General features: G+C 43.5%; 1 protein-coding gene across 1 annotated transcript in view; it reads right to left on the reverse strand.

Moving 5' to 3' along the window:
• The window catches only part of AOC1 (amine oxidase, copper containing 1), a 31486-nt gene extending 23915 nt beyond the window's left edge, over window positions 1-7571 (reverse strand). The window contains exons 1-2 of the mRNA XM_011984366.1: window positions 7419-7571; window positions 4986-5129 (exon numbers count right to left, since the gene is read on the reverse strand). The gene's annotated coding sequence lies outside the window, so the exon portion shown is untranslated. The remainder of the gene's footprint in view (window positions 1-4985; window positions 5130-7418) is intronic.
• Between the last annotated feature and the right edge of the window lie 4674 nt (window positions 7572-12245).

Below are 12245 nucleotides of genomic sequence, written 5' to 3' on the forward strand. Positions count from 1 at the left end.
ATATGGCAAAGACAGGGAGAAATTCCATCAAAATATTCTTCTTAGTTGTTGCTGGATTGTTAACCTCTTTAGGCTCTAGATTAGCTCAGAATGAGAACATTTAGCAATCTCAAGGCCTATGTTGGAGCCAGTTTCACAGTGAAGCAAAACCCGTACCCCAGGGCACAGCAAAGTCTTTGTGCTGAGAGGGAAACAATGGCACATATGTCCCAGAGAAAGAGGCAGCTCATAATTCTTTTCCCTGGCAGCCTATTGAAGCTTCTCAGACATTGGACTAAATTTCGTCCTTCCTCCAAGAAGAAGTGGACTTCCGTGTCCTTGAAGAAAACCCAAAATAAGTTATGGATATAAGCCAGCAGCTCTTCTCATGGATTGGAGAGCCAAGAGTCACTACTTGTCTGTCCTCCACACTCAGGTCAGTTTTCAGAACAAAGCAGATTTCTCACTCCAACTGGAATGCAAAGAAACCAAGGCTTTGCTGGCCAAGGGCCATTGTGTCATTATTTAACAAGTTCTTTCATCCTTTTATGCCCCAGTTGAATCAGATGCAAATTCTGTGCCCAGCACTGTGCTAAGTGCTTCATGTGTATATTTTATTCACTCCTCACAATGACCCTGTGAGGGTCATCAGATGACAGATGAAGAAGTGAGAATCGGCTGGGCGCGGTGGCTCACGCCTGTAATCCCAGCACTTTGGGAGGCTGAGGCGGGCAGATCACGAGGTCTGGAGATCCAGACCATCCTGGCTAATATGGTGAAACCCCGTCTGTACTAAAATACAAAAAAATTTAGCCAAGCCTGGTGGTGGGCGCCTGTAGTCTCAGCTACTCGGGAGGCTGAGGCAGGAGAATGGCGTGAACCCAGGGGTGGAGCCTGCAGTGAGCCAAGATCGTGCCACTGCACTCCATCCTGGGCAATAGAGTGAGACTCCGTCTCAAAAAGAAAAAAAAAAAAAAAAAAAGAAATGAGAACCAAGATCTCATTGGAAGGGAGAGTGGCAGTGCTTCCAGAGCTGCACAGCCACACTATACTGACCTTGCTGTGGAGATACAGACATGAAAAGCCCTGGCTGTGCTCTGGGGGGCATGAACTGGAGTGTGTAGAGTCAGATGTCCTCAAGTAACGGTCAAGTAAACAAGTAAGGGTCATAAAAGGGTCAGGTGCAGAGAGCAAAGTATGTAAGCAACGGTCAAGTAAACAAGTAAGGGTCATAAAAGGGTCAGGTGCAGAGAGCGAGGTATGTACAGGGCATGGAGGCGGGAGTGCACCAGTTACCCAGGGAGGGGCAGTGGTTTGTGAAATGTTTCCCAAAACAAATGACCTTTGTACTGGGTCTAATGAGGCTGACAAGGGTGACTGATTTCTGTGTGAGGGGAATAGATGCTAGCAGTGAGATTATTACAGAACAAAGGAGCAAGGTTCGGAAGCACAAAGATTGACACCCACTCTCAGCATTGGACATATATCATCTAGGCAGAAAGTCAACAAAGAGACATTAGATTTAAACTACACTGTAGACAAAGGGACCTAACAATTTCCTGAACATTCTAACCAACAACTACAGACTATACAGTCTTCTCATCAGCACGTGGAACATTCTCCAGGATGGACCATATGTTAGGCTTCAAAGGAAGCCTCAACAATTTTTCCAAAATCATATCAATTATCTTCTTAGAGCACAATGGAATAAAATTAGAAATCAATACAAAAAGGGAACATTGGAAACTATACAAATACATGGAAATTAGACAACATGCTCCTGAATGACCACTGGGTCAATAAGAAATTAAGATGGAAATAAAAAATATTCTGTGAAAGAAATGAAAATGGAAACACAACATACCAAAACCTGTGAGAAAACTAAAAGCAGTGCTAAGAGGGAAATTTATAGCAATAAATGCTTCCATCAAAAAGTAGAAACATTAAAATTAACAATATAACAATGCAAGGTGAAGGGGCAAATGAGCAAGAAGCAAGATAAGAAGTAGAGGTTGAGCAGCCAAAACAAAAAGTGAGATTAGCCGGGCATGGTGGCAGGTGCCTGTAGTCCCAGCTACTCTGGAGTCTGAGGCAGGGGAATTGCTTGAACCAGGGAGGTGGAAGTTGCAGTGAGCCAAGGTCGTGCCACTGCACTCCAGCCTGGGCGGCAGAGCGAGACTCTGTCTCAAAACAAAAAACAAAAAACAAACAAAAAAACCCCGATAATACACCATGATCAAGTGAGATTTACGCCAGGGATGCAAAGATGGTTCGACATATACAAATCAATAAATATGATACATCACATCAACAGAATGAAGGACAAAACCATATGATCATCTCAATAAATGCAGAAACAGTATTTGATAAAAGTTCTGATAAAAATTTTTGATAAAAATTGGTAAAATTTATAATAAAAACTCTCAACAAACTAGGTATAAAAGGATCACACTTACAATAAAAAAGACCATATATGACACGTCTATATGAATGAAACGTGTCATTTGCAGCAACATGGATGGAACTGGAGGCCATTATCTTAAGTGAAATAAGTCAGGCACAAAAATACAAATATCACACGTTCTCACTTATATGTGGAAGCTAAAAGATTTGATCATATGGAGGTAGAGAGTGGAAATATAGAGAACAGAGATGGAGGTAGAGAGTGGAAAGATAAAGAACAGAGACCAGGAAGTGTGAATCTGGCGAAAGGGGGAGGATGAAGATGAGGCAGGATAGGTAGTCAAGGAAGTTACCTTGTCCTTGGGATTTGGCAACCTTGATGACCTCACAGTCAACACAATAAGCCCCAGCGTTCACACTGCAGCCAAGCTCATTCAAGCAAAGCTGTCTCCAGTAGAGAGTTCCCCCTGTAGAGAGCATGAACATTTCCATTTTACCTGTCCTCAGAGTGACCCTTTGCTCATTATAATAACAAAAAACACTCCTGGTTGGAGATGTAGGGTGCTAATGAGACATGCAATGGACGAACAAGCACGTACAGGTACTGCACATGTGCACCCAGAAGACCAGCCAGAACATGCTTCCTAACAACACCATTTCCCATCCCCTCATGAATAATCAGGGAAGCCTTCGATAAAGGGATTCTCCCTCAAGTAGGTCTTTGCTATCTCATCCTCACAGGCAGCCCACCTTGACCTCCCTCTCCAGACATCCTGTCTATTCTGCACCTAACTTTCAGGGTATTCTTCTTCCTTTGCAATAAATTACTCTATGCTGCCTCTCCTTTGCTGTGTGTCTCTTGTTTAAATTCCTTGAAACTAGGAAGACAAGAACTGAGGTTTCACAGCAGCCATCAACAAAGAGAAGTGGGTTAAAGCATGTAAATATACAGTTAGATAGAAGGAATAAATTCACTGTGTGATAGCAGAGGAGGATGACTATACTTAACAAAATGTATTGTACTTGGGTGACGGACACCCGGGATACCCTGGCTTGATCACTGTACATTGTACATAAGAAACAAGTTTTCTCATGTACCCCATAGATTTGTACAAAAACAAAAAAACACAAAAACTGGAAGCAGCCTGGAGTCTGTCAACAGGAGAATGGATGAATAAGTGAACTACCTGATTGTAGCCTATTTGATGGAATATTACTCTGCAATAAAAAGGAACAGACTGAGACTGAAACATGCAGCGTGGATGAGTCTCCATGACATTGTGTCAAGTAAGAGAAGTCAGATTCAAAAGATGAAGTTCTTTCCTGAGCACTTACTACATGCCAGACACTATACCAGGTATTTGCAGGATAATGCCATCTATACGAAGTTCTGAAGAGGCAAAAAGAACAGTGGCTGCCTCTAGGCGTTGAGGGTGAGAGCGGGACAGACTGGGAAGGGGCATGAGAATGTTCTGGGGGTGATGGTAATGCTCCCTTGCTGGGAGTTTGGGTCGCACAAATGTATGCATTTGTAAAAACTCATTAAATGTGCATGTGGTAGGCTGAATAATGGCTCTCCAAGAGGGTCACATCCTGATTCCTGGAAGATGTGAATATGTTGCTTCACATGGCACAAAGGACTCTGAAGACGAGATTAAACTAAGGATCTTGAGATGGGAGATTATCCTGCATTATCCGTGTGGAACTGATGTAATCACAGTCTTTATAAGAAGAAGGAAGGGGATCAGAGTAAGTAGGAGATGTAACTATGAAAGCAAGAGGTTGGTGATGTGAGGAAGGGATCATGAGCCAAGGAGTGCTTTAGCAGGTGAAAAAAGCAAGGAAACAGATTGTGGCTTCAGAGATACCAGAAGAAGCCCGCCCTGATTACACCTTGACTTTGGCCTGGCCAGACTGATTTTGGACTTCCAAGATAATAAATTTATGTCATTTAAAGACACTAAGTATGTGGTGATTTGTTACCATAGCAAGAATACTAATACACTGCCTCTAATATTTGTGCATTTCATTGTATGTTAATTTTACATACAATTGGAAAAATTTCATGTATGTTAATTTTACATACAAAAGGAAAAAAGAACTGGAAACAAATTTGGAACTCTAGTTAATAATATGCATGCTGAAGCATTTAGGGGTAAGTATGCAGATGTCTACTATGTACTCTGAAATGCATAAAAATGGGATGGATAAATGAATTGATACATGATAAAGCAAATACAGGAAAATATTAATTTTATGTCTAGATAGGTATTCCCTTATACATTTTTTAAATTTTATTTTTGAAAATTTTCATAGTAAATGTTGAGGGGCAAAAGGCAGAGGCTTGGCCCTCGATGGTGTTTAGGAATTGTGAGTAGTTCTGCACAGTTAGGTTGTCTGTACTGGGGTAAGAGTAGTTGGCTCAGCTAATCAGAATGCTGGAGGAGTAGGGAAGGAGATGTGGAGGGAATTTAGACTTTATCCTGAAGGCAATGAGGAGCCAGTGCAATGCTTTAAACAGGGAGGTACAGATCAGGATTTGCATTTTCAGCTGTCACTGCACAAGTCACACCTCTGACTGAATTCTTTGAACAGCTGCTTACTTGATTTGAATGCAGGTCATTCAAAGAGAAGTTAGGGGTTAATTCAGCTTTAGTCAAAGGGGTTCCTCCCTCTGTGTTTGCCTCATCATTGGTAGTGGGGGACAAATCTGGAGGTTCTCTCATCAACAGGTACAGATCTGAAAGCTGAGAGTTTGTAAGAAAAGGGCAGTTAATTCTAGTCTCATCTTTAAGGCTTACCTGTTCTTGGGGGTAAACCACATGAAGGAAAAAAAAATAAGACCTTTTTATAGAACAAGTAACTGAGGTGAACCAGGAGTCATAAAGTCTGGCTTCAAATCTCAGTTATGACATTTTCTAGCTGTGTGGCCTTGGACAAATTCTGAACTTCTCTGAGCCTTAGTTTCCTAGTTCAAAAATGGAGAAAACACTAGTCAGGGCCTCATAGAGTTGCTGTGAGGATTCTAATAAATGAGGTCAAAGTATTCACTATGGAATACCTGGTATATTGCCTGCCATGTAGTCGGTACTCAAGAAATGTTCAGCATTTTCATTATTGTTCAATAGAAAGCATGGAAGCAGAAGCTTAGCATACTCCTGGCTTACACCATTCCTCCCCTATCATGAAAATGATCATCAACTGCATACCTTTAGTCTAGACAATTCTGAGCTTCAGACCCATATCCCCATTTTCCTTATGGGCATTTTTCTTTGCCTAGCCCACAGGTACCTCAAACTCAACAAACCACAAGCAGAACATATTGCCCCCACAGGTTTCTGTGCTTTGCTTATCATGGGGAATGCCATCATAAACCCCCAAATGCTCCAGCCAGGCATCTGAGAGTCCTGCCAGATTCGTATTTCTTCCCCTCCCGGTCACACCCAATGCCCCAACAAGTTCTATTTCCTGAGAATTCCTTCACCTATCTCCTGCACTCCATTTCCACCTGTATTGTTTTGGATTGTGCTTTTGCTATGTTTTACCTAAATTCCTGCAGTAGATTCCTACTGGCTTTCCTGCTCCCAAACTTGTCTCCTCCAAAAATAGTCTGTCTGCCTCTGCTAAAATGACCTTTCCACAGTGGGAATCTGGCCATTTGCTACCCTGCCCAAGTCCTCCAGAGGCCGCCCACTGGGATATGTTGGCTTCTGGGTACTTCTAGGGTCTGACCTCTCACCAGTCTCAGCAATGTCAGCCTACCTAAGCTCCTATTTCAGCACACACCCCTTGCCTGGAACACTCTGCCCCTTCCAACCTTTGCCTGGTTGCTGCTGACTGATGCCTCCCTTGATCATCTTCCTCTCTCCACTGTGCCCCTACCTGGAGCTGACCTCCATCATAGCCCTGGCCTCCTAAGATATCCACAGACTGTAACCTTTGCCTGTTATCTCTGCATGGCCAGTGCTTAGTGCAGTAGCTGGCAATTGTAGGTACTCCATTGTGAATGGAGTTGATTCCAGGATCAAAGGAGAGTAGAGGTGAAGAAAAAGAAAAGTCAGAAAAGTCAGTTAGGGTCCTGCTAGGAAACGGCATTCTCAGAAGGAAGAATATCGAGTTTCATGAAGAGACTATTCACAAAAATGAGGCAGGGGCAAGGACATCACCAGGGGAGGTGAAGCACCTTGAGGCCAAGCGCAGTTGGAAGCCATTTTCACCCCTAGGTAGGCGAGAAGAGGCAAGGAGAGGGCATGGCTAATACATCGGGCGAGCCTTGCAGGACACAGTCACCCGACCAAGTCGGTGGCTTTTGGCAGAACAGTGCCAAGCCAGGCCGTGCTCCGGCACAGAGGAAGCCAGGGGAACAGATACTTTGATCTCATTCCTTTCTTTTGTTTTTGTCTTCAGGGCTGGCCACATACTCTGTTGGGAAGAAGGCTCAAAATGGAATCCTCTCAAGCAGACCCGCTTTGGTTTCCACCCCTCTATTCTGAGAACCCAATCTCAACCCATGTGTTCTGCCTTCAGGCAGAAAATGTCAGAATCATAGGGAAGACTAAGCTGAAAAAAGAATTTGGAGTTCCAAAGGAATTCTGTGCCACCTGCCGTCCGGCAATTCCTTTGCCCAGGTAATGGCATGACAGTAAAGACACACTCTGTTCTGAATAGGCAGAGAACCGGCTTGGCCCAGGACTTAGGTTGAGGTGGGTAATGTTCGAAAAGACCCATTCGCTAGGGCACCTCAGGTAAGGCACAGAAGCCTTTGCAGGTGAGGCTGCAGGGAAAAGAAAATGCACGGGAGACAGTCCTGATTCCAAGAGGTTACAATTGGTTGGGGAGGCAAGGCAGCCACAAAGAAACCCAACATGTTGGGCCAGGTGGGTGCTTCCTTAGGACAGCACTACCTATTTGGGAAACAGCTGTAGAAACAGATGGGACAATCCTTGTCCATTGAGATGGGGTCAGAATGACTGCACAAAAACATGGCTACCCCGAGTTACCACAGCAGCCAACACTTGCCCTCCTTCCATGTCCACCAGGCAGGGTGGAGGAGCTTGTTCTTTCTGCAACCTGACCCTGGAGAGGAGGTGAAGCACAGGGCTCCCAGAGGCCGCCCTTGTAGGTCCTAGCGCAGCGGGGTGATGCTGGGGCAGGAGGGCCCCGGGATTGGGGTGGAGGAGGGCCACAGGGTGGCGCCAGCTCCAGTTCCACTTCGGCTCCCAACCCTCAATTTCTGTCTGTGGCCCAGCCTTCTCCCTAGCCACCTTGCTGGCTGGCCCTATCTTCCCAAGGTCAAGTCAAAGAGCTAAAGCGTATAGGGTCATGTCCTCCCAGTCAGGGAGCCGCCATATCTTGGTATCCAATGGACAACCTGCCTGCCCACTCACTCTCTAACAGCCAATGATGAGGGAGCCTTGTGCTAAGCCCCGCCTCCCCATCCCGTGAATGCGCACAGTGCCACCTCGTGTCCCAGTAGCGCAGCTTTGGTGAGTTTGGAAACACTCCTGGTTTGGAATTCACTCAGCAAATATTTAATGCGTGTGTGCTGTGGCCGGGTAAAATGCCAGGTGCTATCTTCCTCTACATGGCAGGGACAGACATATGTTCCTAAAGCTCACTGGGGATAGCACCGCCTTTCTAAAGTTCCTCTCATCTATTACCCGGCCTCCAAACCCGGTGGTCCTTTATGAATTCAGCTGTGGCATGGGAGTTCATACTCTCGGCTTCCTTTACTGCGTTTCCCACTCTTTCTGTCTTCAAATTATTGAAGTCAAAATAAAAACGTAGAGACTGAGCTCTAAATTTAACAGTTTATTTGGGAAGAAAGGATTGCCACTTGGGACACACAGGCACACCGTAAGAACAAAGAGAAGGCTGGAGATTTTGCCGAATGTTACCCATTGCTCTTTGAGAAAGTTCATTGGCACTAATAAGGCTCTGGGGAGCTGGCAAGTTCCAACTGGTGGGCAATGGCATTGGGCAAAATGAGTCCTAGAGCTGCAGCAAGTTATCTCAGCAGCAGTAGATAAAACTGGTCTCAGGTTACAATAGTTGGTTTCAGCAGTTAGACATGAGGAGAATTACATTCTTGGAGCAATGCTATCTTTCCTGAGTGCTTTTCCCCCTGGCTTTTTGACTTTGCTTTAGTTGGGTATGACAAAAATGACCCAATTCATTTGATCGACTTTCGCAAACATTTCTGGAACTAGCGGCATCCCTGATGTTGGTTTTATTTTGTTCTCCTTGAAAGTGTTATCGTGCAGCTCCAGGCTCTTGGTGTCCTGAACAAAGAATTGGACGAGATACACACAGATAGCAAAGCAGCAAAAGTGTATGACACATAGTATTACACTTTCAGAGAGTGGAGAGTGGACTGACTTCTGAGAAATGAGATCAACGTCAATTTGGTGTACTTTGAATTCATGTAAATATTTTTTCTCTTCTCTGGCCAAGACTGCCTAATCTCTAGCCAGTGTCTGCCTTCTGATGGACAGGTGGGTTGCTTAGTTATTTAATACTTTGGCGCTTGTGCGCTTGCAACTTTTTGTGAGTCACCTCCATCCCATAATTTTAAGTACATGCATAATATGCAGTCCATATGCATGAACTTTAAGTAGCTAATTACCATACAGGAACATTTTAAGTATACTTTTTCTGTCTAACATGCATACCCATCTCTGAGGTGCTGCCCATGACAGGTTTGGTCTGGATCTAGCTGGTCATGTGGGCTCCTTACCCACTTTTTAAAAATCTCATTTTTGTTTTGGCTGCTCAGCCTGTGCTTCTTATCTCATTTCTTGCTCATTCGCCCCTTCACCTTGCTTCTGCTCTCATGTTCTCACTCATTCTTCCTGTATCCAGTCTCTGGTTCCCTCTCTACCATCTCCTGCCTCAAAAAGTGCTGCTCAGCATATAATTTCTCTTCGTAAATTGTGGTTCTTGATTTTGGAAAATGAGTTTCCACCTTGCTGAACTTCTTAACTAGAGAATACTGTTGGGGTGTGTCTACATCTATGGGACACTACTGGGATCCCTTGAATCCTCTCTAGAGTCTAAAAGAGGGACATTGTTACTTAAAGGCGGTGGCCGTTTAGCTGTCCCTCCTAGATTTGGTTCATATAATTTCTGATTTTCACGTCACATTATAATCTGTAAACTCCTACTCAGGTCACTGCACCACTTTGATGGAATTTTCATTCCCTTTGTCTTTAAGATTTGTCTAAAGATATTTGACTTTGGCAGAATTTTTGGGTTCTTTAGTTTTCTTTTTAATTATAAAGTATACATACAAATGAACATTACGCATATAGAATTGTGTGAATACTTATAAAACAAACTTAATGTATCACCAAATCAAGGAATAGTTCATTGCCCCAGAAGCACCCCCAACCCCCTAATAACAACCCCTCCCTTTCTCCCTGTCTCCGGAAACTGGTGCAAATTACTTTTTTGCTTTTCTCTAGATTTTTTCCTTTTATGTAGGCATTCCTAAGGATGTAAGTTGGTTTTGTCTATTTTGAACTTTCTATAACAGGGTCTTACTGAAGATAAGTTTTTTGTCTTGTATATTTTTCTCAATTTTATGTAGTTGTAGGTTGTTCATTAACATGTAATTTTCTGCTCTGGGAATTTGCAACAATGGGTGTATCCATTCTAATGATGGTGGATATTAGTCTTGTTTCTAGTTTGGGGATATTATGAACAATGTATTTCCTTTTTGTACACATGACCTTGGTAATTTGTGTATCTGGGTGTATACCTTGAAATGCACCGGTGGAGTCATAAGTCATATATTTCAACTTTGCTAATTCATGCCTGTTTTTCAAAGTGGTTGTACCAGTTTACATTTCTGCCAGCAATGTACAAGAGTTCCTATTGCTCCACATCCTAACCAGCAGTTGGTATTGCCAGACTTTAATTTTTGTGGAATATTGTGGATTTAGTTCATGTTATCTTACTGAGGTTTTAATTTGACTACCTGGTTTATTGATGAGGTTTATTGATGAGGTTATTACTCTTTCAGGCTAAAGATGGTATGAATTTCCAGTATTCCAGAGGAAGCCATTTGAGCTTCCTCTTATGTGCTGTGTCAGATCTTTGGCATTTTTTTCTGTTGGGTTGTCTGCCTTAATGATTTATAAGAATTCTTCATGTGAAATTGCTGGCATTTGACCATTTTTGACTTACAAAAAATGGCAGTTTCATAGGGTTCAATTTAACACCTTCTGGATATTGGTCCTTTGTTAATTATGTGTTGACTAAATCAGATTATGTGGCTTATCTTTTCATTTCCTTCCTTCATTTTTTGAGAATCAGAAAATTTTAACATTAGTGGATTTGGACTTATCAGTCCTTTTCTTTATGGCTGGTGCTTTTTATATCTCGTTTAAGAAATCCTTGTCTTTGGGGCTAAAGGTGACCAGATTGTGCTGGGGAACTGGAGCTGTGTTCTCAGGGCATTCTGCTTTGGGCCCTGGGTCACATTGCCTCTGCTTGGGAGAAGGCAGATTTCTCTGTGCCCCTAGCCTTGACTGGGTGTGGGAGGGAGGAGAGGCCACTCCTGGGCTCCTTGTAGGGTAGCACTCATGTTTCCACGAAGGTCCTTTTCTGCAGATTGTTTCCAAACCATTCTTTCAAGTGCAGAGGGCCTTCCCAATGAATTGGCAGCCCTGCATCTCACTGGGCCAGGGTTGGGACAAGACTAGGCCAGCATCATGGTGGATGCTTAGCTAGGGTGGACTGTGACAGGGTTGGCTCCAGTTCAGAACTGGAAAACCTGTTTCCTGAGTTTTGTGTCCTAGAGCCGATGAGATGGGACAAGGAGAAACTGACCGAAGACAGTGAAGCAGTAGGAAAAACCCCGCCTGCCCTGTAATTCTGGGGCCTGGGGGATGTAATGGTGTGATTGTGACCAGTGGGCTGGAGCAGAGCAGGTAGCCTGGGGCGTGCCGGACGGAAGAGTGGAAAATGTTGTGGCTTCTTGGCCCTCACTCCTCAAAGTCACTGTGGGTTGGGGGAGGCAGGGGACTATCCAACCTTTTCACAGTTCCCTTTCCAGTGCTGCCAGTGCCTGCCACATGAGAGGTATTAATACATATTTGTTCAATCAATGAATTAATATTTTTTGAAGAATTGCATGAAAGAGTTAATGTTTTCTTTTCTAATTTTTTCCCTGGGGAAAACTTTTTGTAGCCCCTAGGTGGCAGAGTTAATCACATCTAGCTGGCTTGTAAGAGATAATTCAGATATGGAACCAGGCTTTTGCATTTAAAATTCATCTTGTTCTAATTCTGTTTTTGAACTTGTTAATCATTAAGGTCCTAAGAAACATTGGCAGAGTAAAACTGAAATAAAGACCTGGTAAATTACTTTCTCAGGCTAAAGATGGTATGAATTTTTCTTCTAAGTGCTTCTAAATCAGTCCTTTAATGGTTAGGTTGGATGTAAATTCTTACCACTTTTCTCTCAGATAAATGAATGTCAACCGGTTTTTAACTTCTGCTGGAAAATAGTCTTTTACTCTTAGAATCTGGCAACCTCCTTTGTGTCTTGTGTCTGGAGGATCAGAGTCTGGGAAAGCAGCTCCCCTCCACCCCACTTCTCAGGCCTTCTCCCAGCTTCCCTGCTTCTCTCCCCGCAGCCACCCAGCTTCTCTCCCTGCAGCCACCCTGCCCCCTCCCAAACTGCCTCGGAAAGTCCCCTGTCTCTGGTTTTCTTTTCTGTAGGAAATCAAATGTCGTGCCACTGCAACCTTTCATTCAAAATAAAAATTCAAAAGCAATTTGTGTATTTGAAAACACATCTAAAGCCACAGGCTTGAAGTTCCTGTTTTGATGGGGAAAATGAATATTCACATCTGGAGA

The sequence above is a fragment of the Mandrillus leucophaeus genome, unplaced genomic scaffold, assembly GCF_000951045.1.
Source record: "Mandrillus leucophaeus isolate KB7577 unplaced genomic scaffold, Mleu.le_1.0 Scaffold266, whole genome shotgun sequence".
Lineage (NCBI taxonomy): Eukaryota > Metazoa > Chordata > Mammalia > Primates > Cercopithecidae > Mandrillus > Mandrillus leucophaeus.